This window comes from Ammospiza nelsoni, chromosome 29 (assembly GCF_027579445.1).
Source record: "Ammospiza nelsoni isolate bAmmNel1 chromosome 29, bAmmNel1.pri, whole genome shotgun sequence".
Taxonomy (NCBI): Eukaryota; Metazoa; Chordata; class Aves; order Passeriformes; family Passerellidae; genus Ammospiza; species Ammospiza nelsoni.
In genome coordinates this window covers 2,413,904-2,441,683 of record NC_080661.1, presented here as the reverse complement: position 1 = coordinate 2,441,683, position 27,780 = coordinate 2,413,904, and the positions used below count along the sequence as shown (strand labels likewise).

The following is a 27,780-nucleotide window of genomic DNA, read 5'->3' as shown; positions in this document are numbered from 1 at the left end:
ACCTAAGGTACTCGCCTTGACATCTTTGCAGGAGACAACTGTCCAGGCTCTATACTTAGACTCTCCCCTTTTTATTCCTAAAGGGACAATTATAGCCAGAGCCAACCTCCTAGTTGACATGATCACCACACCAGCTGATCCAATGGTGTTGTGGGCATAGATTACGGGCCCAAATAGACCCATTCTAAAGTGTGCTTTGTCAGGAAAAGGGAGATAGCGATGTATTTCAGGACTATTAGATACAAGACCTGATGTCACCATAATTTCCCTCTCTGACTGGTTAAAAGATTGGCCCCTGGTTCCAGTGGCTGGGAGAATTATTCACTACCAGGGGAGCCACTACCAGCTTCTGGAGTCAAGGTACCATCTGCATGGAAGGTCCAGAGGGTACAGTTGCTAAAGTAAGATCATTCATCACCCAAACACCAATAACAATTTGTGGAAAGGCCTCATCTCCCACAGCGGGACAGGGCTAGAGATCCTATCTACACCTCAGGATTTCTAGACGGGGCCACAGAGCAGCGCCACCCTTCAGTCAACCTGGAAGACCAACGACCTCATATGAGTGGATCAGTGGCCCCTCCCAGGCAGAAAGTTAAAGGCCCTGCAGTCCCTCGTGCAGGAGCAGCTGCCTGTGGGCCACATTGTACCATCTACTAGCCCCTGCAATGTGCCTGTCATTATCATATGAAAGCCTGGCAAAAACAAGAGGTGACTCCTGCAGGACCTCAGGAAAATCAACGAGGTCATTGAGGACATGGGTCCCCTCCAGTCCAGCCTGCCCTCAGCCTCCATGATACCTCGAGATTGCCAATGGTGCACCATGCCGTAGTTGTGGGTAGCATCTTTTGGAGTCCTCCTATGTTTTGGATATCTTGTTCGCCATCTAGGCTGTGATTGGTGGAGCCTGAGCATAGGAAGAGCATTGCTTTGAAGATTGCATGGGTTGAGATGTGAAGGAAGGCTAGTTCAGGGAGGTTTAGTCCAATTGTACCTATGATTACAGGCTGTGATTGATGGAGCCTGAGCATAGGAAGAGCATTGCTTTGAAGATTGCACGGGTTGAGATGTGAAGGAAGGCTACTTCAGGGAGGTTTAGTCCAATTGTACCTATGATTACCCTGTTATTGGCAGATGGTTGATATAGATCTTAATGACTACTTTTTTGACACCCCCATGCAGCCCAATGACACCCTCCTGGTTTGCCTTTTCCATCACTAAATCGACAAGCACCTTTACAGACGTACCAGTGAAATGCATTGCCTCAACGAATGAAGAGTAGCCCAAATATTTCTCAATGGTTTGATGTCCAAATTCTCTCGCCCTAATGCTAATCGCTTTTCATTATATGGACCATATAATGAACATCCTAATGCTATCATTTTGCATTACATGGACGACACACTCGTTTGTGCAGGAGCTCAAATCATTTTGGATGTTGCCGTACAAGATGTCATCATTGCGGTACAGGAGAAAGGTTTTAACATTGCAGCAGATAAAGTCCAAAAGACAGCCCCCTGGAAGGATCTTGGCCTGAAAGCAAAGAGAGAACCATCACACCCTAAACACGGCACATCAAGGACAACCCAAAGACTCTGCCAGAACTCCAAACGCTCTGTGGAAGCATCTGTTGGGTAAGTTTCATTGCTTGGAATCACCACTGAAGATCTCACGCCACTGTTCCTGCTGCTCCTAAAAGGCAGTGAAGGACTCGATTCCCCCGATCACTGATACCGGAGGCCTTAGCAGCTGTACAAAAGGTCTCCTGGGTGATTCAAACTAAACAGGCACACAGACACCACCCTAATTTTCCTTTCTCCCTGGCAATCCTTGGTGTAAATCCAATATTCCATACATTGTTATCGATGCGACACAACTTTCTCAGATCCCCTGATAGAAATTGAATCCGTTTTCAAAGCACACCAACCTACTAAAACAATACCAACCCCAAAGAAACTTATTGCAGAACTAATAAGGAAAGCTAGAGAGCATCTGTGCTCCCTTGCAGGAACAGACCTTGTGAATATATGCTTACTTCTGACTCAAGAGCCCCTCAATTGCCTACTTCAAACATCTGAACCACTGCAATAGGCCTTAGATAGATTTTGGACAGGCAAGGATCAGACACCAATTCTACCATCAAAACATTCCTGTGCTGCTCAGGATGTTCAAAACTGCCTAAGACCCAGCAAGATCCCTTGTAGCCACCTGCCCAAATTGTCAGGAACATGGCCTTGCTTCTCTCAGAGCTGGAGTCAATCCAAGAGGACTAGAGAGTCTTCAGATCTGGCAATCAGATATCACACATTAACCCCCCTTTTGGCAGACTAAAATACATCCACTTCTAAATCGATGTCTTTTCCAGTGTGATTTTCGCCTCTGCCCATGCTGGTGAAAAATCAGAAGATGCTATAAAACATTACTTTTTTGTTTTTTCCACCTTAGCACTTCCACAGGAAATTAAAACTGATAATGCACTTGCTTATACCTTGCACTGATTCCAACAAATTTCTGACCACTAGGGTATAAAACATGTCACAGGCATACCACACTCCACCACAGGACAGTCCATAGATGAGAGGGCCCACTGATCCATCAAAAGGATCCTTGATCAACTGAGAGGGGTAATCCAGATATTATCTTCCATTCACAGACGGGTTAAGACCTTTTATGTACTCAACTTTTTGAACAACTCATTTATGGAGCCTACTCCCCCAGTCATCAGGCATTTTACTAATTCAACTGCAGCACAATTAAAAGAAAAGCCACCTGTGTTGCTCAAAGAACCTGAATCCAAACAATTTATGGGCACCTACCCATTAATTACTTGGGGAAGAGGAGATGCCCTTGTCTCTACAGCAACACTCCTAAGATGGATCCTAGCAAAATACATTAAAACTGTTTCTGGGAACAGTGAGGCAAACACCAGAGCCACCTTCAGAAAAACAGAATTGAAGCTTAAGAGTGACAGCAGCAGCCTGGGAAAGAAGATGGAGAAGGACAGAAGAAGATCTCCTAAGCAGCATTGACCACACACACCAAGACCAAGATAGCTCAGACACCACTAACCAGGATATATGAATTTACATTTGTAAAAGCTATATTTTAGCTTTGATATATGATTCTTCTAATAACTGTGTTCACACCCTTGGCTTACAGAAGAGAAAGTTTAGTGGGAACACAACTTAAGTTTCATCTTCTAATCTCTTTATCTGTTTACTTTTAGCCCAACCAAGCCTCCAGACACTAAATTAGCCCAAGTCACAGGATGCAGCCGTTTGTAGCCGCTGCAGCAGAGAACTGGATGCTCCTCACTGAGCCGCAAGCCGTCAGCTGGGCGCTTCCACAGACAAGCCACAATTTCTTGTCCATGGCCATGCCTCTCAGGCATTTGAAGGCATGTGTCTTTTCAACCTGTTGTCACACAGGGAGTCAGTATACCAGGGCATCCAGCTGCTGAAAGATCAAGGAAAGAAGGTCCAGATGGAAGGCAACAACAACTGGTTCACTGGAACTTTCAAACACTGGGTGACGAAAGGCTGGTTTTCATCTTTAGTTAAGACTGTTTTGTGGACTTTGTTTATTGTAATCATTGTGTGGGTTATATTATCCTTTTTTGCTAAATGCCTGCAAAACCCTGTGGCAGAAGCCTTCCATATAGACAACAAAAAGGGGGAGTTGTGAGGGACCAGGGCCCTACCATTGGAGCTGTAATACTTCAGGGCAAAGTGACCAAGGTAAAAGAGAGACATCGCTCTGAAAGCAATGGTCTCGCCCAAGGGCATTTCCAGGCTCATGGTGATGTAGCACGTTTTGTTGGTATCACCAAGTTCAACTGCAGTATTTTTCTTATATGTAGTCACTCGAGAATGTTCTCCCCTCTCTTTTACCATTTTGGACCTGGCTTACTGCAATGCTACCCCGATTTCTCCCCGCCATTTTCCTGCTGTGTGCACAGCCCCATTTTGTCTCACTTCCTGGACCCTCTTCAGTGCAATCCACTGAAGTGTTTGCAGATCCACACAAAGATCCCTCTCTCACCTCGTTCACCAGCAGTTGAAGCAAGCATGCTCCCAGCTCTGGGAGTGCAGGTCACTCAAAGAGGCTGGCTGTGGGCAGGCTGAAACACAGGAACTGAGGGCACAAGGGAACCCGGCCTCTAATAAAAGGCATGAAACCCACAGCACAGCCAACGCAAAACCTTGCATGTCTCTTCTTTATCCTTCTTCTCTCAGTCCTCATGCCACTTTCCCCATTTTGTCTGACTGGGTACTTGGCTTCTCTCTCTCCTCTCTGCAGGTTCAGCTACACGTGTCACCCTGCAGGAACAGCCACACCCAGGGAAGTGGGAGAGCACACTTGGTAAGGAACTGTAGTGACAGGACACGGAGGAATGCGATCAAACTGTAAGAGGTAGAAGAGATTTGATGATGGGAAGAAGTTCTTTACTCTCAGGGTGCTTGTCCCTGACACAGGGGCTAGCGCAGAGGGGCTGTGGATGCCCCATCCCCAGCAACGTCCAAGCCCAGGTGGGACAGGGGCCGCAGCAACCTGCTCTGCTGGGAGCTTGCTCAGCTTGGAACCAGATCATCTTGAGGGTCCCTTCCAGGCCAAACCATTCAAGGATTTGATCATTCTGCCATCCCCATCTCCCACGGCAGTGGGGCCCTCAAACTTCAGTGACATCACAGCTCCCAGAGGGTTCCAGATGGAACGTCCAGGACCTGGAAACGAGCACAGCAGACACTTCACCGGCTGCCAAGGGGCAGTTGCTGCTCACCCTGCACTCTGACCCTCAGCGCTGAGCTGCTGCTGCTGCCTGGGCTTTTTCTGCCGCCTGCTCTGGAGCGCCAATCCCAGCACAATGTGCTCTGCTGTGCCAATGGAGGTACAGTGCCATGCCAGGCAGGGGGCACCCGGCTTGGGCAGGCTGCAGCCATGTGGGAATGGATGGTGTGGGACAGGAAGCCCACTGGGAGATTGTGCTGCCCCTTGCAGACTGACAGAGACACTGTGGAGGACATGGAAGTGGACATGGATGAGGAAGAGGTGATGGAGGTGGACTCCTCCTCTACTTCCATGTCCTCCCCTGTTGAGGACATGGAAGTAGAGGTGGAGGACAACACTGAAGAAATGGAAGTGGATTAGGAGGATGACACGGAAGAGATGCAAGTCGATGAGGAGGATGAGGAGGAGCCCATGGTCCTCGGATGAAGATGGAGCCCCACAGGTAAGACAGGCAGATGCTTCCCACACCCTGCCCACACACACAACTGGGTCCCCTGATGCCAGGCTGGGGCTGGCCTGGATGGCCCCGCTCAGGGCCACGGTGCCCGCAGGGGGCTTGGATTGTGCTGCCACAAGCACCAGCCCCGGCCTGCCCTGCGCTTGCCTGGGGCCACGCCAGCCCTGCCAGCCCCGGCCCAGCCCCTGGGTGCCAGCTCCCAGCCCTGCTGGGCCCATTACTGGCAGCTGAGTACACTTCTGCTCCTTCCTTTCTTCCAGGGCTCATGAACATGATGGCACCGATCCGATCCATTTGTAAATACGTTTGAAAGTTTAGAAGTTTCATGTAAATATGTTCACAACGTTCGAAGTTTTCTGTAAATACGTTTTGAAGATTGTTAGCCCATCTGATCTCATGTAAATATCTTCTGTACACTGCTGTTGATGTTACTGTAACGATTCTTATAGGAAACATGTTTTGTAAATCCTAGGTTTGCCAATCTTCGGCAAATAAATACTGTTTCTTTTTAAAACCTGACTTCTCTTGGCCATTCCTTTGGGCACAGGCAGCCTTTGCACACTTGTGGGTTCCACTTGTTCCACGTTCCCGGGGCTGGAGGTCCCTGGAGGTGCTGGCACGGCCACCCTGGGGCTGGGGGTCCCTCTGCACAGGGGCTCCCACTGACACCACTCCTGGCACTGGGCGCTGCTGCTCTTCCTGGCCTGGGGCACAGCGCTGTCCCCGAGAGCTCAGCTCTCACCAGCTCTCACACAGGGGGCTCTCACAGCACTGGCCCCTGCAGCCATGCCACCAAAGCAGCCAGCAAACCTTCAGCCACCCTTCCTACTGCAGCCACAGGCACTCCTGGGCCCAGAGCCACCAGCAGGCCACAGCCATGCAAAATCCACCTGCACGCTCTCAAAGCCACCACAGCCTTGGCAACTGGGCCACCTGCACCTGGGCTGCTGCAGGGGCTGATCTTTAAGCTGTGCAGCCTCCAAAGGCCCTGGGCTCTGCTTCCCAGCCTGCTCTGCACTGCCCTGAGCCCGCATTGTTCCAGAGACAAAAGCCAAGCCAGGGCATCCTCACCCTGCCCACATTCCGTCTGCTGACAGCGGCCACTGGCCCCTGGGCCCCACTCGGGTGACAGCTGCAGGGACAGGGCAGCCTGTGCTGGGCAGGGGCCACGGGGCTTTGGGCCCTGGGCCTGCTGCTGCTGCTGCTGCTGCTGCTGCTGCTGTTGCTGCTGCTGCTGGGGGCCATGGCCCCAAGAGGGCCCCAAGCTCAGCCCCTGCCCGGGCAGCTGCCCCCAAAGCCCCACACTCCCCGAGCATCTCCATCACACCTGCCAGGCAGAAATCCCACGGGCTTCAGGGAAGAAATTCCCCATAGTGACTAAACCAAGGAGTTTAAGGGCAAAGTCAGCAGCAGCTGATGTTTACAGCACCTTGACAATGGTGGCTGCAGGGCAGGTGAGATCTCCAGGGCCTCTGGCAGTGCCTGCTCTGCACGTGAGCCTGTGCGGCTGCTCCCAGTGGGACACAGCACCGGGCTCAGGCCAGCCCTCAGCCCCTCACAGATGATCCCAAGGAGCAGGCTCAGAAAGCAGTTTCAGACCACTGCCTGCAGATATTTCAAATAACTAAATGTCATTCAAGGAAGTCACCTTGTACATTTAGTTTTGGTGAAGTGGCATGAGAAGCCATGAAGGCGCCTCTGAATGTGCACTCAGGGCACTTCCACTGCCATCCTACTAGGAACACAAAGGACAGGCCTCTACTTTCAGCACTGCTGAGCTCCTCACCCAGCAATGAAATCTCAGGAAGAGGCAAGAATTCTGTGCACCAGAGATTCTGGACTCCAGTGAATGGCATAAAGTCCACAGGCCATCCAACCCAATGACCTGCATGTCTCTTTTTCCTCTTTCTCTCATCCCTCATGTCACTTTCCCCAAAACCTACCATTACACAAATGGCGGAAGCATCAACCATTAGGGTATCCTTACACCATGATGCCAGCCTAGCTAAGGCTACATTAGTTTGAGCAGAAGCTCAAATAATTTTGCATGTTGCAGTAAAAGATGCCATCACCACAGTACAGGAGAAAGGTTTTTAGATTGCAGCAGATAAAGTCCAATGACAGCGCCCTGGAAGTAGCTCGGCCTAAAAAGTGCACAGAGAACCATCACACTCCAAACACAGCAAATCAAGGACAACCCAAAGGCTCTGCCAGAACTCCACAGGCTGTGTGGAAGCTCTTTTGATGTCGTGGCATGAGAAGCCATGAAGTGCTCTGAAAGTGCACTCGGGGCACTTCCAGTGCCATCCCAAATGGAACACAAAGGACAGGCCTCTGCTTTCAGCACTGCTGAGCTCCTCACCCAGCAATGAAGTCTCTGGAAGATGCAGGAATTGAGTGTACCAGGGAACCTGGCCTCTAATAAAAGGCATGAATCCCACAGCCCACCCAACCCAAAGCCTTGTATATCTGTACCTTTTTCTTCTTCTCTCTTCTCTCGTGTCACCTTCCCCATATTCTCTGTCCGGGAGTTTGGCTTCTCTCTCTGCTGTCTGCAGGTTCAGCCGCATGTGTGACTCTGCAGGAACAGCCTGACCTGCAAGCAAAGGTCACGTTATTTCAGAGCACTGCACTGCTCCAGCTTGGGGAGGAACTGGGAACTGAAGACATGTGCTCCTCCTTGGGAGCAGCTCCTCCCCATCCCATACAGTGGGGTGGGATATCTACCACTGACCTCCTCCCATGCAGCAGCATCCCTGACGTGCTGCTTTTCCCTCCCAGAATTGCCACCCTGACACCCAAGGTGTCCCCTTGCTGCCAGGCTGGCTCTGATGCACAGAGGAGGTGGAACCCTGAGCCCAGCAGAGACTGATTCCTTCCCTTCTAGCCCAGGTCCTAGCAGAGCACTAAAACTCCACACCAGGAGTGGATTTGGAGGCTACATGGAGAAAAGGGAATTGTGTCTGACTGGGGCAGACAGAATAAAATGCAGCTGCCAAAGGGAAATCAAAGCATCCCGCAGAGTACAGCCAGGTACGCTGCACATCAAGGCTGTGCTGGTGTAGAAATACTGTATTAAAAGGAATTTATGATCACTACTATCCGCCAACAAAAATACACAGAATACCTTAAGCTTCAGTTTTAAATGCAGAAAATATAGGAAATTCAGAGTGGTTTTCACCAAACACATCTCAATGGCCAGCCCAGCACTGGGGTCAAAGGGAGGCAATATTTTGTTGCTACCTCTTGATGGCATTTCTTCTTCTCCTAATGCAGGAATTCTGCCTGCCCAGGACAGCAAGGATGCAGGTGAACAGCCACAGAGCTGCTCACAGATGGACAGACAGACCAAAGCTGCTCATCTTCCCCCTTCTGAGGAGGATTTCTTATTCAACCTTTCCTTTCTCTCTTCCTTTTACCTAAAAAGATACCTGGGATAGAGTAACAGCTTGCAGGAGACAGGGAGCATCTCCTACCAAAGGGAAGTGAAGGCAAGGGTAATTATTTTGTAGAATAAGTACATGTACTCACAGATAAAAACTCTGATCTTGGGAAAAAACAGATTGATCCCTCGCTGTTCAAGACCAAAGAGACATTTCCCTGATCAAAGGACCTGGTCCCTCCTGTGTAAGACTGGGATGTTTGTCACAATTCAGACAGAAACATTTCAAAGCCTGTAGTCATCCAATAGGTATAAATGCTTTTAGAAAATGCAGGAAAATCCATCTTGGAGGATTTCCTATTAAAACAAGGTTTGTATTTCTGGTAGACTCTATTTCTCCCCATCAGTCCTGTCCACTGGAAGCTGCATTGGTTGCATATGTGAGAGGACAGGTGTGATTATCTCCCCATTTTAGGGGAGGATAGGCTACATGTTCCTCCTCCACACATGGAATGCTCCTTAAATTTGTGATACACAGGACCTTTAATCTCTGTCTATCTATGGGAGCATCCTCCCACGCTGAGAAATTGGGCTCTGCAGGAATTTGGTGCCCTCACCAATGTGTGCCCCTTGCTGCCGGTGGAGTGCTGGTCAGAAAGGAGTTTGTAGGATCTCCATGAAAAGGCCAACATCACATCTCCTGTCCCTGGCCCGGGCAACACCAGGACAGGGCTCTGTCAGCAAGGAAAACACAGCCTATGCTAACCTGCTCTAGTGGGAGACATCCCTGCCCATGGCAGGGAGGTGGAACAAGGTGAGCTGTGAGGTCCCTTCCAGGCCAGGCTCTGAAGGATGAAATGCCATCCCGGGCTGAACGGGAGGCGGGAGGACGATCCCCTCCTCTGCAGACACAGCCAGGGCCCGGCTGGCTGCCTCCCCCCAAAGCCCAAAGCGTTCCTGACCGTGCCACCAGCGCTGGGCAGGCCAGGTCACAGCCCCAGCAGTGGCTGTGGCAGCTCTGGGCTGTCACACAGCCGGGAATGGCCCCTGTCAGGGAGCACAGCACAGCTCCAGCTGCAGCCAGCCACAGCAGCCTGCCAGGGAGGGGAAGGAGGTGGATGGAATCCCATCGAGGGAATCACCCAAAGGGAAAGAACAGGAGCAGGCTCCAGAAGGGTGGGGGGCTGGGGGGCCCAGCCCTCCTGTTTCTGTTCTCAGTGTGAGAAATGCTACTCACTTCCAAAAAATTTTAAAGGTTTATTAAAACCTTATCAGAAATACAACAGCAGACGGAATAGAGAAAAGATTACAGCGCTGGGAGCAGAGGATTTCCCCACCATGTGCTCACCCACACCAGGGAGGTTTCATCTTTTAACCCTTTAGCCCCCCCAAAGTTCTGTCCATTGACTCCTCCTTCCCTGCCCAGGGGTGGAAATCCCTTCCTGACACCGTGAGTGGGGCTCAGGTGCTGCCACAGGAATGAGTGACCCTCCCAAATGTCCCAAACCCAGGGCATCCCTGATAATAACACAAGGGGGTAAAACATAACTATAAAACTTCTCTGAACATTTTCTTTTTAATTGTGACAGTCAACCATGGCATTACTCATCTGTCTAATCAGCAAGCAGAAAACAAAACCAAACCCAGGCCTGGTGCTCATGAGCTGCACCCCCAGCACAGCCAAATCCCCAAGGCTGCATCAGCCCAGGCACAAACCCTTCCTGCTCCTCCTTTGCACACTAAATGGGATTCAACCAGGAGCATCCGAACCCCAGAGCAAAACTCACAGCCCTGATGTGTTTAAGCAGCTCTTGGTGCTCCAGAGATATCCCCTCCCCACCCAGCACAGCAGCCCAGGCTCATGTCACAGCAGGACAAATGCACTGCTTTAGTAAATAAACCATGAAAAACATCTCTGTTTTCAACAAAAAGATTGACACTGACACATAAAAATGTTACAGCTGCTCAAGGAAGGTCTTCTGTCTTCTTTAGTTTGGGGTATTTTGAAGTCAAAAGTGTGTTTGAGGGTGGGTTGGCTTGAATAATGTGATTAAAATTGCTGATTTAGACAAGTAAGCTGGAAATACTGAATTTTAATCATGTTTCAGTATGTAGCTTCTAGACATTTCCCTTAAAAATAGTTGATTCTCTTTGATTCCTATAATTTGGTACTATTCAACAACTGGGAGCACACACTGGAGCAATACATGTGTAAGCAATTACACAGCTTCACATGCTGCTAAAACAGAACCATTCTGGTAATACCTTTTTCCTGAGAGAAATTAATTTTTTACTTATTGTTTGCATTAAGTTGCATTTGGGAAATGAAACTCAATTTAAAAAATACAAAACCACGCTTTCATTTAAGCCATTTCGTAACATTTTTTCTCCTTGACATCTCAGACAAATAAAATATGTGTATCCACAGGTAGGCACTGCATAGATGTGTTACTGAATCGTCCCTCTTCCCTGAGAGCTGCAAATCCTACAGCTGCCAGACCTCATCCCTTGCTCCTCATAAAGGGAAAGAAGAGTTTCCATTCTAGTTAATTTCCCAGCTCTAAATCAACTACCCAGTGAGTAGAAATAGCTGTGAAATCCCCTCCACCAACCTGCCAGAAGGGTTCCAGCTGTGGAGAGGGAAGCAGCAAATTCCTGCTCTCACAATTGGTTTGGAACCCTTACCAATTAAAAAAATATCCCACTCTTGGGATTTTTTTAACCACAACTAAAATAAATTAAAATCAATTAAAAATAAGATCACCGACTCACAGAATGGCTTGGGTGGAAAGGAACCTTAAAGCTCATCCAGTGCCACCCTCTGCCATGGCAGGGACACCTCCCACTGTCCCAATGTCCAGCCTGGCCTTGGGCACTGCCAGGGATCCAGGGGCAGCCACAGCTGCTCTGGGCACCCTGTGCCAGGGCCTGCCCACCCTCACAGGGAAGAATTCCTCCCTAATACCCAATCTGAACCCGCTCTCAGTTGAAATAGGTGTTATTGCATTGCCTTGGGATGATGGATCAGGAGAAAGCCCCAGGGTGTGAGCAGAGTTCCCAATGCCTCTGCTGGGGACGTGTCACCCACCTGCTCCTCAGTCACTCAGCTGCCTCACAGCCAAAAAGACAGTGTCCAACAGGAAAAGTACTCCCAAAGGATAAAACCCTTGTCACTGCACAAATGATAAGGCCTTTATTGGGAATAAATGTCAAAGCAGAGCGACAGGGTTTATTTTCCAAGCAGGAGACACTGATCCTGTGGCGACACTGCAGGGATGGTGTTATTCCTGCTCCTGATTTAATCCCTTTATCAGCTGCAGAAGCACCAGGACAGGCTTTGGTCTCCCATGCCAGCTCGGACAGACACTGCTGTCCCCACAAGCTGTCCCCACCCCTGGGTGCTGCCTCTGCAGCCCAAAGCACCTGGAGGTCCCTCTGAGCACTGGCACTCCTTCATTTGGATGCACTCTGTCCATAAAGATGCTTAAAGAGACGCCGAGGAAGACTTTAATTTATAGCCCCATTCTTTTAATCTTGGTCAGCCAGATTTTTTCAGACATCTGTTTATATCTCCTTATAATATATTGGCTGGAGCAGCAGCACCAGGCAGCAGCTCCCTCACAGGGGCTCTGCTGACATTTATAAACCAAAGCGATTTCTCTCGTGTGCTTTATGTTATCACCTAAACCTGTCCACTTAATTTATTGCCTTGTAACCAAATCACTACTATCTGTTACTCTGCTCTGTGCACCTTTCCCAGGCTCTATACCAATATCAAGCTTTGCAGAGGCTAAAAACAAGATTATAAATTAATAAACAAATGGAAAAAAGGACATGCTTCCACCAGGCTCACAACTGAGGGAGGATCAGGCACGTTGTGCACCACATTAGTAAAAGCAGAGGGCTGCTGGTGGAATATGCAGCACGCAGTGATAACCAAAGATTATTACAGCGACCTGAGTGGGTCGCTGCTGGTGAGAGAGAGACGGTGAATCTTGTTTCTTGAATCAGAAGGCTTGATTTATTAAGATATTATATAATACATTATAGTTATACTAAAAAGAATATAGAGAGAGGTTTTGCAGAGCAGCTAGCTAAGCTAAGAAGAGATAGAAAAGAATCCCAAACAAAGTTGTGTCCAGGGACTCAGTCCCCTCACTTGCCCTGGTGATTGGCCCTTAATTATAAACATAGGAAATGAGCCAATCAAGGTGTCCCTGTTGCATTCCACAGCAGCTGATAATAATTGTTTACCTTCTCTTCGGGGGCCTCTGGCCTCCCGAAGACGCAGAAATCTGAAAGAAAGGATTTCTGTGGAGAAATGTCTGCGACATCTCACCTTTCTAAATTGTATAAAATAAAAGAAAAATGCTGATGTGGAATGAACAGGAAATTCCTTCACCTATAAAATATAGGATACTAATAATTCACTAAAACAATCCTACAATATAAGAAAATTGCAAAATACAATGTAAAGAGAATTTGAGTCCATGCAGCTGAGTTTCAGGAGCAGTCCATCAGCTGAAGTTGTTTCTTTTGGACATCTGAGAGGCCTTTTTGGTCCTGAAAACAACTTGCTGCAAAAGGAGTTCCATCAATAGTTATCAAAAACCATTGACAGTCTTAATACAATTTTTAAACAATTTGTACAATTTTGAAATGTCCTTTCTGCTGGCCTTTCGGTGCTTCAGTGCTTCAGAGCTGCTGCCCAGTATTTTCAATCTTTTTTATTTAATTTTTTTTTTTTTTTTTTTTTTTTTTTTTTTAATCGAAAAGCAAAAGAAGCAGCAAAGAAGCAGAGCAGTGCCAGAGAAAGAAAGGCCCTGGGGGCCCTGGCCCATACTGGACCAGGAACCCCAAAACTGGCTCACAAAGGGGGACCCGGACCGGTAGGACAAACCAGAACCCCTAGAAACACAAGGAGGCCAAATGATGGCCCTGGCCCAGGAACCTCCTGAGCCCAGCATCTCAGGCCAAACTCATAAGGAAGGCTCTGCATTCCCGCAGGCCTGAACCCTGCTGCCAGCACAATGGCAGCACGGGTAGTGAGACGCTTCCTTTCCCCTAAACCACTGAGACATGCCAGCAGCAGGGAAATAGAAGCTGCCCCGAGAATCTTCATCTCGGGTCTGGGAATGTTTGTTTCCCACAGCATCACGGCACCACCCCCACTGGGCTGGGGACCAAAGGCAAAACTTTCGGGAGCCCCCTCCCCCTCGCCGCTAGGGCACAAGAGGGGCGTCAGAGATGGCAGCCTCCATGGGACAGCAACCGAAACACCACCCCCCAAACCGCCAAGCTTGAAAGCCGGCAGCCGGACTGCCGCAAGAGTCAGCTGGCGGGCAGCCCCCGCTCCACGGAAGGAGAGACCCCCCGCCGGAGCGACTGCTGGGACGTCCGGTGGAAGCAGCGGGGAGGGAGCCGAAACTGGGGGGGGAACCGCGCTGAGCGTGGGATCCACCGCAGGCTGCTCCGAGGGTCCCGCGGGCTCAACTCTGTTTTCTGCTGCTGACTCTGGGGTCCGCTGCGGAGGCGGCGGGGACGCGCGGGAACACGCTGGTGCTGCGTCCCTTGGCTCTGAAAGCGGCGGCGGGCATGGCACGGGCAGCAGTGGAGCTTGGAGAAGCGGCGGAGCGTCGCTGTTGCTTAGCAACAGGTCAATCGACGGAAGTGCTGTCTCTTCTGCCTTCTCCGACGCTGAGCCGGAAGCTGGAGACGCATCCTCGTCGCCTAGCAACAGCTCAGGGACCGGAAGTGCTTCTTCAGTCTCCGACGCAGGCTCTGGCAGGGGCGTGGAGGAAGCCTCGGAGACCGGTGCCGCCCCCATGTCTGAAGGCGGAGTCTGAGAGGCCGGCACTGGCTTGAGCGGCCGCTCCCATCCCCCCGGAGAGAGAGAAGGGGGGGAAGGAGAACGCTCCATCTGAGCATGCTCCGGAGCAAGAGTAAAAAAAACTTCTTCGTGCCGCGAAGTTTCAGCCCCCCCCGCCGCGAAGCAGGGGGGGGAAAAAGGCCCAAAGTCATCACCCACCGGGTGTTCTGCCAAAGGCGGTGGAAACGGAGCTTGGCCATAGCAGTTAGAGATCCATTGAAAACAAGCTGCTCTGCACTTCAGGACAGGGAAAAGCTTTATAAATGCTGGGTAGATAGAAGGCAACACGCGTCCCTCAATGTAGACACGCTGGATAATGGAGTCCATGCACTCCCAGACAAAAGCATCCAAAGCATACAGAATATCAGCAAAGAACCCCAAAAGCTTTGCCCATCGAAAGAATTCATAGATATCTGTTTTTGACAAAAGGAAGCCGTCTTCCCTACACCAATATTTCCAGAGGGCCATGATTTTCTCCTCTGAAGGGGAGAATTGAATCTCTTCTGGCAAGGCATGGGTCTGCCATACAAACAGCCACAAGCTACAAAGGGCTGGTTCATCAGGGATAGAAAAGTGAACAGTACCTTTTAAAAGAGTCCAGCTTTCTCTGGCCAGCTCCACAGGTCTGCTGTTCTTTTCCATCATCTTTCCTGATGGTTTTCCAGAAGAAAGGTTCTCTTGTGGTCAGCCTTGGCTGTGAACTCTGTCCAAATCAGGATCTTCGGTTCTTAAGCTCCTGGCTTGAATCCATTTTCTGAGGTCACTTCAAAGCAACCCTCAAATGCTACACATACAGGATTTTTACCCAGTGCAGCAATTTTGCTCCTCTGGTCATATCAGATTAATTTTTGCTCTGACACGAGGGTTCACCAGATATTACAGCGACCTGAGTGGGTCGCTGCTGGTGAGAGAGAGACGGTGAATCTTGTTTCTTGAATCAGAAGGCTTGATTTATTAATATATGATATAATACATTATAGTTATACTAAAAAGAATATAGAGAGAGGTTTGCAGAGCTGCTAGCTAAGCTAAGAATAGATAGAAAAGAATCTACAACAAAGTTGTGTTCAAGGACTCAGTCCCCTAGCTTGCACTGGTGATTGGCTCTTAATTATAAACATAGGAAATGAGCCAATCAAGGTGTCCCTGTTGCATTCCACAGCAGCTGATAATAATTGTTTACCTTCTCTTCGGGGGCCTCTGGCCTCCCGAAGACGCAGAAATCCGAAAGAAAGGATTTCTGTGGAGAAATGTCTGCGACAGGAACCAGTGAGACCACTGTGACCTTGGGGTTCCCCCCAGAACCAAGAGGACCACTATGATACTGTGGGGCCTCATGAAACCAAGAGGCCTTTGTGACACTGCAGGGCTGCATGGAACCAAAGGTCCATTGCGACATTGCAGGGCCTTGTGTCATCAGAGGTCCATTGTGACACTGGGCAAACAAAGAAGACCATTGTGACACTGCAGGGATGCATGGAACCAAAGGTGTAGGGTGACACAGAGGGGTCTTCTGTCATCAGTGGTAAATTGTGGCACTGTGGAGCCAAAGGAGACCATTGTGATACTGCAAGGCCTCATGGAATAAGTGGGACCACTGTGAAACTGCAGAGCCTTCTGGAACCTAGGGGCCACTGTGACACTCTGGGACCCCATCAAACCAAGGGTCCATTGTGACACTGCTGGACCCCCTGGAAACAACTCACTACCATTGTGGCACTGTGGGGCCTCGTGGATCCAAGGGGCCATTGTGACACTGTGGGGCCCCACAAAATCAAGGGAACACAGAACAGATCTGGCTGGTTTGGCCTCCCAGGGGCCCCTACACTGGTCCAGCTGACATTGGCATGTTGAAGGTCTCTTCCTTTCTTCTGCTGAAACACTGGGGCTCCCTGTTTTCTGTCCTACGGAAAAGAACTCACCTTCTCCAGAAACCCATGGCCAGAATTGGAATTTCACCTCCAAATTTCCTTATATCCAGGGATTATTCCCATAGGAATATCGCCAGGACAAGTCTAGCTGGCAGTGCTTTACCAAGGGTCACTTCTCCTCTGTACCCAAAACATTGGAGAAGGCTCCGTACATTCTTTCCTATGGCAAAGAACTGTCCTGCTTCTACAGGTGCCCATGGCTGAGATTGAGATTCCACCTCCAAAATTCCCTAAATCCAAAGAATGCTCCCTGACAAAATCTGCAATTCCTGACAAGTCTAGCTGGCCTTGGCCTACTGAGGCTGTCACCTGCCTTCCAAACAGTGGGAATCTGTGCTTTCCTTCCTATGGAAAAGTACTGTCCTTCTCAGCCTGGTGCCCATGGCCACAATTGGGATTTCACCTCTGATATTGCCTGTTGTGACCAATTGGAGGAGATTATTGCTTCAAAACATTTCATGTGTGGGGGAGGAAGGGGCAGGTCCAGCCTTGCCCTGCCCTGGAACCCCAATCCCCCCAGAGCCTCTATCCCAGCCCAGCAGTGTCTGCCAGTCCCTGGCACAGCACAGGCAATGCTCCACAGCCACCTCTGCAGCCCCCAGCCCAGCTCCTGAGGGACCAAATGAGCCCAAGTGCCACCTGGGGGAAGGGCCCAGGAAGACCAAGGGGAATTGAAGGCTGCCCACAAGGCAAGAACACATCTTGACCCTACCTCCTCTTGGAATTTCCTTCTGAGCAGCACTGGAATCCAGGAGTTGGTAGTTGTGAACAGGCTTGAAGTTTATGAAGTTGAATTTGCCATGTTAATGCTTTCAGAACTGCTTTTTGTTGATTGAATGTCATATTAAACCTTTTGCCAAAGTATTTCTGATTTTCTAAACTTTCCAGCAAAGGCTCTTTTGTTGTTTTGAGCTCCTGAGAATCTCTTATTGCTGTTTCTCCAGCAATAAGAGTCCAACTCAGAGGACACAAACAATTGTAATTCCTTTTAAATGTCTCCTTAAGAGAATTGTTTGGAGGATTGGAGTCAGGGCTTGTCTGTCCTGCTTGGAACAGCCCAGGCAGGGCTTTCCCAGCCCCATTCCACACTCCATTTCCCAGCTGGAGCTGCTGGTGCCTCTAAGTTGTGCTGCCCCAGCCCCAGGGACGCTCTCCTTGTCGGCCCATTCCCCCACGGTCTCTGGGCAGGGATGGCCTCAGTGGGGGCTGCTGACATCCTCAGCAACTTGGAGGCTGCTGCTGAATTTTACTGCTCCAGAGCCTTGTTCAGCCTTCAGCTCTTCAGTGCAGGAATTCAGTGTCCCAGGGCTCATTAACATTCAGAACACCTTGACAAGCTAAGCTTCTGGGAATAATTTGATTTAATTTCCAAATCTTTTGTGGTTAAGTAGATCTCAGTAGTGTATTCAAAGTGAATGCATGATATTTAAAAAGACAGTGAGAATAGATATTTTAGGTCTTGTTTAGTTTTGTTTTCCCTGTTCATAAATTGATATGTGCAGTCTCCAATTGATGCTGAATCCAAGTACCTCCTCATGCAGTTTGAATAAATATGAAAATCAAGACCCCTCATGGATGACAATCAATCAGCCTCTGTCCCTACCCCCACCCCACCATTTACCCCATCCAAGCCCTGGCACTCAGAGCATCCTTGTGCAAATCTGAGCTCCCTCCAGCCCAGGCTGCACCACCAGTTTTCAGTTCCTTGGCTGGCACTCCCACCTGCTTTCCTTGGAGAAAGAGCTGCCCGAGACACAGAGGGATGTTCATTTCTTGTCAGCCAACAAAGCCAAGGGAAGGCACAGCTCCATCAAATGCAAAAGTAAGTAGTCTGCTGGATATTAAATCCACTTTCCACAGCAGACAGTCTCAGAACAATGGAAAACACCTTCTGTGCCCAGCACAGATCCCAAGGTCTCCCCAAACCCTCCCTGTCCCAATTCTGTCCAGATTTGCTTTTTGCACACACGAGTTACACACTGAAGTCAGGAGCTCCCTCCATGGGCAGAGGGAGGAAAAGAGAGAAAGGGGATGAAGAGCTCTCTTGTGCAGAGCCAAGGTCCAAGTGCCCCTGCAGTGGGAACCACAATTCATCAGGTTTGTGTCCCTTCGGCTCAGGGACTGGTGACACTCAGAGGCACAGAAAGGTTTCTTGCCAAAAACCAGAAGTTGAACATGATACAGTTTAATAACCACCACAGCTTTTCCCTCAGCTCTCTGGGATGTCCCAACAGCATCTGACATGTCCCTTATCCCCCAGGGAATTTCTGTACAGGAACAGTTTTAGACAATGACATGGGTATGGGTAATTCTGTGATAGATATAAACAGAAGTAAGATGTTGGCTAATGTGATATTTATTTTGACTTCAGAAAGATTGGGCAACTCCCTCAAGCTCAAAGCATGAAATCAGTTGGTTGAGAGGCACTTGAATGACCAGAGAGTTTCTGGAGAAGGAACTCTGGGAGGAGAAGTACATACATAGGATCCAGCTGGTATAGTGAAGAGATGCCCTTAGACATGGCCATTTAACGAGAAGACTTGAAAACACCTGAAGGAAGAAGGATAGGAAATAATAAACAGAATATTGGTGACACCAGTCAAAGGCAAGATCACTATTTTTTCTCCTCCTATCAGGGCACCTCCAGGAAATTCCCGTTCCTAGTAGGAAAACTTGCCATTTCTTAAAAGTACTCAAATTACTTACATAATAAAGATTTGCTTGTACATTATGAAACTAACATGTATTAAAACCTGTGCCCCTTTCTAGGCAGTCATCAGCTGTGTTCCCGTGAACAGGCAGTGCCACTTGTGCCCTGAGGTGCCCAGCTAGGATTGGATCTCTCTGAGAGCACCTGAGGGAGAGCAGAGCAGCTTCCAAGCTGCAGGTCCCTGACAGCCCCGCAGCGCTCCTGTCCCATCAACATCTGCTCTGCTCCAGTCTCAAACAGGGCCCAGCATGGTGCCAGGATCATCAGAGAGCTGAGGTGTATGCTGGAATTCAATGCCCTCCCCATCCCACAGCGGCCCTGCATTTCCCTCCTGCAGCCTTGGTCTCCAGCACAGCCATGGAGGCTCTTTGGGCTCTGGACTGTTGCTACAGCCCCCAAGGGCAGCTGAGCTCTGCCTTTGGCACAGTCAGGCCTGGCCAGCACAGGCCATGCTCAGTAATTGCTTGTGTGTGCCTGGCCTTGCTGTCAGCCAGGCTGAGATGGACACTGATGGTTTCTGGGCCAGGTTCTCTGAGCCCAGCCCAGCTCCCTGCAAGTTCTGCCAGCTGCCCTGAGCTCTGGCCAGCACCAAGGGCCTCTCACCAGCCCAGCCCAGCCAGCTCTGGCCCCACAGCTCTGCTCAGGCCAGGCTGCTCTGGGCACTGCCCCACGGCCTCAGCCCCTGGCAAGGGCACAGCAGCAGCTGCAGCTGCCACAGGACTCAGCCCCAGATATGGGGGAAGGTGCTTGGCCAAGGCCACAGGAGGCTCCCTGGCTGCCCTGCTCCCCTCTGGCTGAGGTGCTGAGAGCTCTGCAGTCCCTGCTGCCATCCCATCTGGACAGGACAGCACAAGAGCCCCGGCCTTGAGGCCCTCAAGAGCTGCTCCCGTTCCAGGCCCAAGGCCCATGCCAAAGCTGGGGCAGCCACAAAGCTGTTCCCATTTCTGTTCATTGCTGCTCTGATGGGGATGGATCCTCAGCCACTTGGGGGTTGCTGGTGAATTTTCCTACTCCAGAGACCTCTCCTTTCTAGAGCTCCTCAGTTCAGGAATTTAGTGAGAAAAGCTCAAAAATATTTGTGAAAAGCACTCAAACAAGAAAAGCCCCTGGGAATAATTGCAGTTTTAAATTCTTCTATGGTTAATGAGATGATTTCAACAAGTGTATTCAAAGTGAATATAGTGTATTGAAAACAGCGCAGAGAGAACGGTTTTGTCCTGGTTTCTTTTCCTGTTTGTAGATTGGTATCAGCAATGTCCAATTGATATTGACCCCCAGCACCTTCTAATGCAGTCTGAAGAGATATGAAGATGAACAACCTTCAATGGCTGACAATCAATCTGACTTTTTCCCCACTCCCTCCTCACCATTTCCCTCATCCAACCCCTGGCACACCTATGGATCAGGAATGGTGGGGCCAGCAGGAGCAGGGCAGTGATTCTTCCCCTGTTCTGGGCACTGGTTGGGCAGCACCTCAAGTACTGCGTCCAGTTCCGTGCCCCGCAATTCAGGAAGGACACGGAGGGGCTGGAGCATGTCTCTTTTCTCAGGGTGCAGTGACAGGACAAGAGGATAAAGCCTTATGATGCACCAGGGAACCTTTAGATTGGACATTTGAAATATTCTTCACAGAAAGGGTGATTGGGCATTGGAATGGACTGCCCAGAAAGGTGGGTGAGTCACCATCCCTGGAAGTGTGTAAGGGAAGACTGGATGTGCCACTGAGTGTAGGAATGTGCCTCTTGTTGACAGAGTGACCAAGTTATCCTTTGTCTCCTTAAAAAGGAAAAAAGCCCAGAAGTTTCTCTCCTCAATTTGGTAAAAAGACACCTCATAGGAGCTTTGGGGCTTCACCTTAAAAATCAAGCCACCCAATTAGAGAGAAGCCAAAAGATTCCACCAAAGTAATTCACTAGAAAAAGAGAACAAAACAAATCCTCACTTTTGTTGGGTGGTTTTAGGAGAAGCAAGAACCTCTTGCCCCTAGCTCAGGTTTTCTCTGCAATAGCTTTGTAATTTTGCCTTTTATTAAAACTTTTCTATTTCTAACACTACGTCAGAAGCCATCCTACTAATTTATTGACATTTGAGGTAGCTGGGCTATCTCAAGTGTGATAGGTTCTCTGAGAACTCATACAACCTAGCTCAAAAAGAAACCATATAAACTGAGTGCCATGGTCTGTGTGACAAGGTGGTGTTGGGTCCCAGGTTGGACTTGATGCTCTTCAAGGTCCTTTCCAGCCTGGTTGATTCTTTGATGATTTTGACACTGCAGGGCCTTGGGGGACAGAGGGCCATTGTGACACTGCGGGGCCCAAGATTCCAAGGGGCTTTCTGACACCAAGGGGTCCCATGGAACCAAAGGGACATTGTGACACTGAGAGACCTCATGGACTCATGGAGAGCATTGGGACACTCAGGGGCATCATGGAACAGTGCGACACCAAGTTGGCTGGGAGGGTGGATCTGCAGGAGGGTAGGAGGGCTCTGCACAGGGCCCTGGAAAGGACGGATGCAGGGCCCAAATCCAACAAGGTGCGGTTTAAAAAGTCCCAGTGCTGGGTCCTGCACTTTGGCCACAACAACCCCTGCAGCATTACAGGCTGGGGACAGAGCGGCTGGAGAGCAGCCAGGCAGAAAGGGACCTGCAAGGACTGATGGACAGCAGGCTGGACATGAGCCAGCAGTGTGCCCAGGTGGCCAGGGAGGCGAATGTCTCCTGGCCTGGATCAGGAATGGTGTGGCCAGCAGGAGCAGGACAGGGATTGTTCCCCTGTGCTGGGACCTGGTTTGGCAGCACCTCAAGTGCTGTGTCCAGTTCTGGGCCCCCCAATTTAGGAAGGACATGGAGGGGCTGGACCATGTCCCAAGAAAGGCAACAAGGACGGGGAGGGGTCAGGAACACAAGTCCTGTGAGTAGTGACTGAGGGAGCTGGGGCTGTTTATCCTGGAGAAGAGGAGCCTTAGGGCAGACCAGGCAGTGTCAGGTCAGAGGTTGGACTTGGTGATCTACAAGGTCTTTTCCAACCCTGCTGATTCTGGGATTCTCTGAAACCACCCTTGGAGCAGTTGCAGGAGGAGCCCTGGGCCTCCTCTTCAGAAGCTCCAGCAGCCCAGGTCCCTCAGCTTCTCCTGCCAGCCCCAAAGCCCATCCTGTCAGTCCTGCAGAGCCTCTGAAGCTCCTCCTCACTGCCCAGAACAGGGAGCCCCAGAGCCAGACACAGCAGCCCAGATGTGCCCCCCTGGCCTGGGGTGCCTGTGGCAAGGGAGCAGCACGAGGCACTGCAGGAGCCTGCAGACAATTCCTGCAGCACTTGTAGGAAATGTCCTGCTCCCCAAGGGATGTTCCCATGGTGCCAAGTCAGGAACTGCAATGGGGAGTGGGGCCAGAGAGGAAAGGGCAAACAGGGATGGACTGTTTGCAGGGCAGGGAACAGGGGTGGGCAAGAGGAAGAAATTTGTATCAGGAAGAGGAAAGAAAGCAAAGGTGAAGCCAAGGAAATGCTGAGGGCAGTTTGGGGGTGGCTGCCAGGCAGCCCTGGCTCTGAGCAACAGTGTCTGCATTGGGACAGGAAACTCCCAGCTGATAGGAACAAACTTTCTGGCTGACTGCAGAGGCCAGGACAAAGCTGAGTGGTTTCCCTGGTGTCCCCCAGCCCTTGCTGGCCCTAAGGGGCTGACGGCATTTGTGCTCCCTCAGGTTCATGTCCCCACACCAACAGCATGGGGGTGCTCCTGCCTGCTGTGTGCAATGCAAACAGGGGCTGCTGAGACAGTGCTGCCGTGTCTGTGCCTGCAAGGATGGGGCACCTATGTGAGCTGGGGGAGAGGCCAGGGCTGCAGAGGGGGGATGTTGTTGGCAGCTCTATGAGGACGCTCTGGGACACTGCCCTGAGCTGTGCAGCGCACTGGGGATGGATCAGCCCCTGCTCTCCTGCTCCTTCCTGTCTGCCCCAGGGCCCTTGCAGAGCCCCAGCCATGCTGCCCACAGCCAGCCTGGGGCTGCTCACGGGGGTTTTCTGTGCTGAGCATTGGCCTGGCCGTGTTCTTAAGAGAGCCTGGACAGGGAGCCTGCAGCCCCCAGGCCCTGGCCTGAGGCGTCAGCACTGCCCCAGCAGTGCCCATGGCCTGTCCCTGCTGCAGCCCCGGCACTGCCACCCCCAGCACTATGCCTGGCCCCGAGAGCACTCAGGCCCTACAGCAACACCAGGGCCACCAGGGCAGCGGGGCAGGGCCATGGCAACACCAAGTGCTGCTGCTGGGCACAGCTGCTGGGCCAGACCTGATCTGCCCCCAGCTCTGCACACAGACGTTGCTGCTGCAGCTCCAGAGAGGCAACAAAACGGCATCTCTGCAGAAAACTTTGCTGGGACATCCTTTGCTTCCTTTAAAGCCACAGAGAGCGCAGCCCCTTATTGACACAGTCTGTGGCCACAGGGAACGTGGAGAGATTCAAAATCAGAAGTGGCACAAACAATGACATTTATATGAGGACAAGATTAAAAAAATAAAACAAAGGAAAAAAACTAACCAAACCAACAAGAAATTTTAAGTATTAATTTTATTACAAGTGATTTGTCGAAATTGGCCAGCAGTTAAATATTCCTGAAACCATCCAGTCATGAGTGTCCTCACTGCAGCCTTGAGTTCCTGGTTCCTCAGGCTGTAGATCAGGGGGTTCAGGGCAGGAGGCACCACCGAGTATAGAACTGACAGGGCCAGATCCAGGGATGGGGAGGACATGGAGGAGGGCTTAAGATGAGAAAATGTGCCAGTGCTGAGGAACAGGGAGATAACTCCCAGGTGAGGGAGGCAGGTGGAAAAGGCTTTGTGCCGTCCCTGCTCAGAGGGGACCCTCAGCACAGCCCTGAAGATCTGTACATAGGAGAAAACAATGAACACAAAACAGGCTAATGCTAAAAGGGAGCTGACAGTTATGTGCCCCAGTACCCTGAGGTTGGAGTGTGAGCAGGCAAGCTTGAGGATATGAGGGATTTCACAGAAAAACTGGCCCAGGGCATTGCCATGGCACAGGGGTAGGGAAAATGTATTGGCCGTGAGCATGACAGCATTGAGAAAGGCACTGGCCCAGGCAACTGCTGCCATGTGGGCACAAGCTCTGCTGCCCAGGAGGGTCGCGTAGTGCAGGGGTTTGCAGATGGACACGTAGCGGTCGTAGCACATGATAGTCAGTAGATAAAATTCTGCTGAGATGAAGAACAGAAAGAAAAAGAGCTGTGCAACACATCCTGTGTAGGAGATGGTCGTGGTGTCCCAGAGGGAGTTGTGCATGGCTCTGGGGACAGTGGTACAGATGGAGCCCAGGTCACTGAGGGCCAGGTTGAGCAGGAAGAAGAACATGGGAATGTGCAGGTGGTGGCCGCAGGCTACGGCGCTGATGATGAGGCTGTTGCCCAGGAGGGCAGCCAGGGAGATGCCCAGCAAGAGGCAGAAGTGCAGGAGCTGCAGCTGCCGTGTGTCTGCCAATGCCAGCAGGAGGAAGTGCCTGATGGAGCTGCTGTTGGACATTTGCTGTGCCTTGGCATGGGGATCTGTAAACAATGAAATCATGGAATAGCTGGGTTTGGAGACGACTTTAAATATCCCAGAACAGCTTGGGGGCACTTTCCCCCCACTGCCTGCCCAGGGCTCTGCTGCCTGGAGCTGTCTCTGCCAGCAGCTTCTTCCCTGTGCCCAGGGCTGGGCCCTGCCAGTGCTGCCAGAGCCCAGCCCAGCGGGCTCAGCTCTGCCCTGCAGACCCCTCCCAGCTCTGGCACTGCCTAGGGGCAGCTCTGGCTCTGCAGGCTCTGATAGAAACTTCAGAGCAACCCTGAGGAGGCTGGAAAAGTGACACTGATGCTGCCTGTAAAGGGCCCTGTGCTGATTTCTGTCACTGCCTGCTTTATTCAAATCTGTGAGAAATTTTTTGTTTTTTAGTTTTTCAACCTGAACGGCAAGATGAATATCTATGTGCAATTTCCCATCCAGGCAACCCAGAGCATTAAAAAACAAAGGCAAGTTTTTCCCATTTATGCAGTCCCTGCCTTGCTGTGCTCCCTGTATAATCTACTTGGAAATGTTCTGCAGTTAAATACCATCCGAGAAGCAGTCCTGAGCAATGCAGCATCCTCCCCACAAAAGGAGAACACCTCCAAGCCTTACCAGCTGTCTCCTCCCACCCAGATCTTGTTCCCCAGCGCTGGGAGCAGCTGCCAGGGCTGGCTGAGAGCTGTCCCTGGCAGGCAGCAAAGTCCCTGCCCCAGCACAGCGCCCTGGGCTGCAGGACCCTGCTCTGCAGGACAGCCCTGGGCACCCCTGGCTGCTCTGCACAAGAGACAGAGAATGTACTCACAGAGTCTGTAGGCAATGGGATGTTCCAGCTTTAGGAGATGGCTCCAGGAGCTGCAGTTACATTGTCCTGCAGCCAGAGGTTCCTGTGCCAAGGGCTGGCAGTGATTCTGCCCCAGGCACTTCTCAGCACCTTCCCAGTCCTGACTGATTGAAGCTCTCTGTGCCTCTGTTCTGTGCCCAGGGCGGCTGCAGGCAGTGCCCAAGCCCTGCTGGGCTGGCAGAAGAGCTTCTCATCAAGAGAAATGTGCTTTTGAACCTCTTCTTGGTTACCAGGAGCTGCCTCTGTGCCAGGAGCCCATCCCAGCTCAGCAGCACAGACACAGCACAAGGACTTTAATGAGCCACTGGGGCTTTGTGCTGAGGCCCTGAACATCAGTCCCTGAGAGGGAGCTGAGGAAACCTCTCCAGAACTCCAAGTCAGAATCCAACTCCAAAGTTTCTTGGACTTTTAATGGGTCCCACTGAGGGACACAACTGAGAAAGTGTCCCCAGGCCCCAGATAGAGCAGAGAACTGGAGGCAGTGATGACAGGTGGGGACAAAGAGAAGCCAAGTCTTGGTGCCCTGGGCCACAGCGTAAGGGTCTGTGCCACCAAGGGCTGTGAGGAGACACCTTGTCCTGAGGCACTGGGGCCTCCTAGCACAGCCCCAGCCAGGCTGGGCACTGTCAGCCCCTTGTCCTGCCCTCAGCATCCCCCCCTAGCCCACATGCCAGTGGCCTCAAGGATCTGCTGGAAGGAGTCCCTGGGGAGCTTTGCTCAGGAATGGCCCTGGGGCCTCCTTAATGCTCACAGAGTTTTTCAAAGGACTTTGAGTTTTGCTTTTGCCTTGGAGTCTCTAGGAGGTTTATTGCAATCATGGCCTCCTGTTATCTGCTGTAATTAGTCCCTGGAGAGTCTTTGTCAGTAACAACAGTCAGTGGGCTCATTAATGCTTTAAGGTACTTCAGTTATTTTAAAGTACTTGGTGTTTCACTTTTCATACAAACTCTATGACAAGTTTGTGCAATCATGGCCCCAATTTTCTGCTTTAATGAGTCCCTTGAGAGCTCTGTACTGACACTCAGTGGGGCTCATCAATGATTTGAGATACCCAAGGTTTTAAAGGTACTTTGGAATTTCCTTTCCACATTGAGTCTCTGAGAGCATTTAGTGCCATCCTGGCCTCCAACTCTCTCCTCCAAGGAGTCCATGAGGAGCCTGTGTTGGGGATGGACCTCAGTGGGACCCATTCATGCTTTGAGACACTTTGGGTGTTTCCTCTGACTTTGACTCCTGGAAAGATTTGTGCAATCTCTTCTCAGGCCCTGAACTTCCAGGGCTCAGCTCCAAATGCACCACGGGGCTCATCAGGATCAAGCAAGTCCTGACAAACCATGGCTCTGCCTTGATTTCCCTCTGCTCTCATGCAGTTCATCAGGAAGTTCTCTGCAGTGGTTTTGGATCACCAATATGAGATTTCTTAGCCAATGCATTAGTGTGGTGGGGTAAGTGTGGGCTAATTACCTGTGCACTCACTAGAATATTCTTATTGATTTTCTGCTGTGAGATCAAATTAGGAGGAAGGCAAAGTGGGCTCAAAACTTTAAAAGGGTATAAAGAAAAGATTATTAATAGTATCTAAAAGAAAGAGAAATAAGAATCAGAACAAAACTCTTAGAATACTTCTCCTCTCCCTTCAAACTTTTCTTTTTTGCTGACAATGTAATGAGACAAAACCTAAAAGTTTAAGTCAGTTTACCACTTCTGTAAGAGCCTTTCTTCAGTTCTCCTTGGGAGAGGAGTCTGTCTTTCATTCTATGGAGACTTCTTCATAAGAAAATAATTCTCTCATTGCTCTCAATTTCAGTGAATAGCAGCTGCCCAGCAAATCTGCAATTGTGAAGTCCCTCTCATTTTTTCCACAACTTTTCCCACAGCAGTGTTCATGGGCCATGTCTGCTTATGGGGTATTAGTTTAAAGATGAGCTGTTGAAGAGCAAAGGTCCTCTTCATGTATTTCTGAAATTATCTTCATCTCTGAATACAGAGATGATCTTCTCTTCATGAGGGCACAGGGTGTCAACACTCTTCTCTCTTTCTCTGTTCAAACTTCTCATGCGATCACAGCTACTTCAACATGTACTTATTTTAGCATGGAGGCCTGTCACGTTAAGGGCTCCCAGCTGGGTAATAATAGACATTGACTCAATGATTCACAGAAGGCTGATCAATAATCTTTATTAAGAAACCCATACTTTTATACCCTAGTTTGCTACAAGTTGACCTAATTGATCCTCCAATCCAAATACCAT

At 50.3% G+C, this 27,780-nt stretch overlaps 1 pseudogene; it reads right to left on the bottom strand.

Annotated features, from left to right (window-relative positions):
* The window catches only part of LOC132085208 (zinc finger protein 850-like), a 418,453-nt pseudogene that overhangs the window by 183,125 nt on the left and 207,548 nt on the right, over positions 1–27,780 (bottom strand).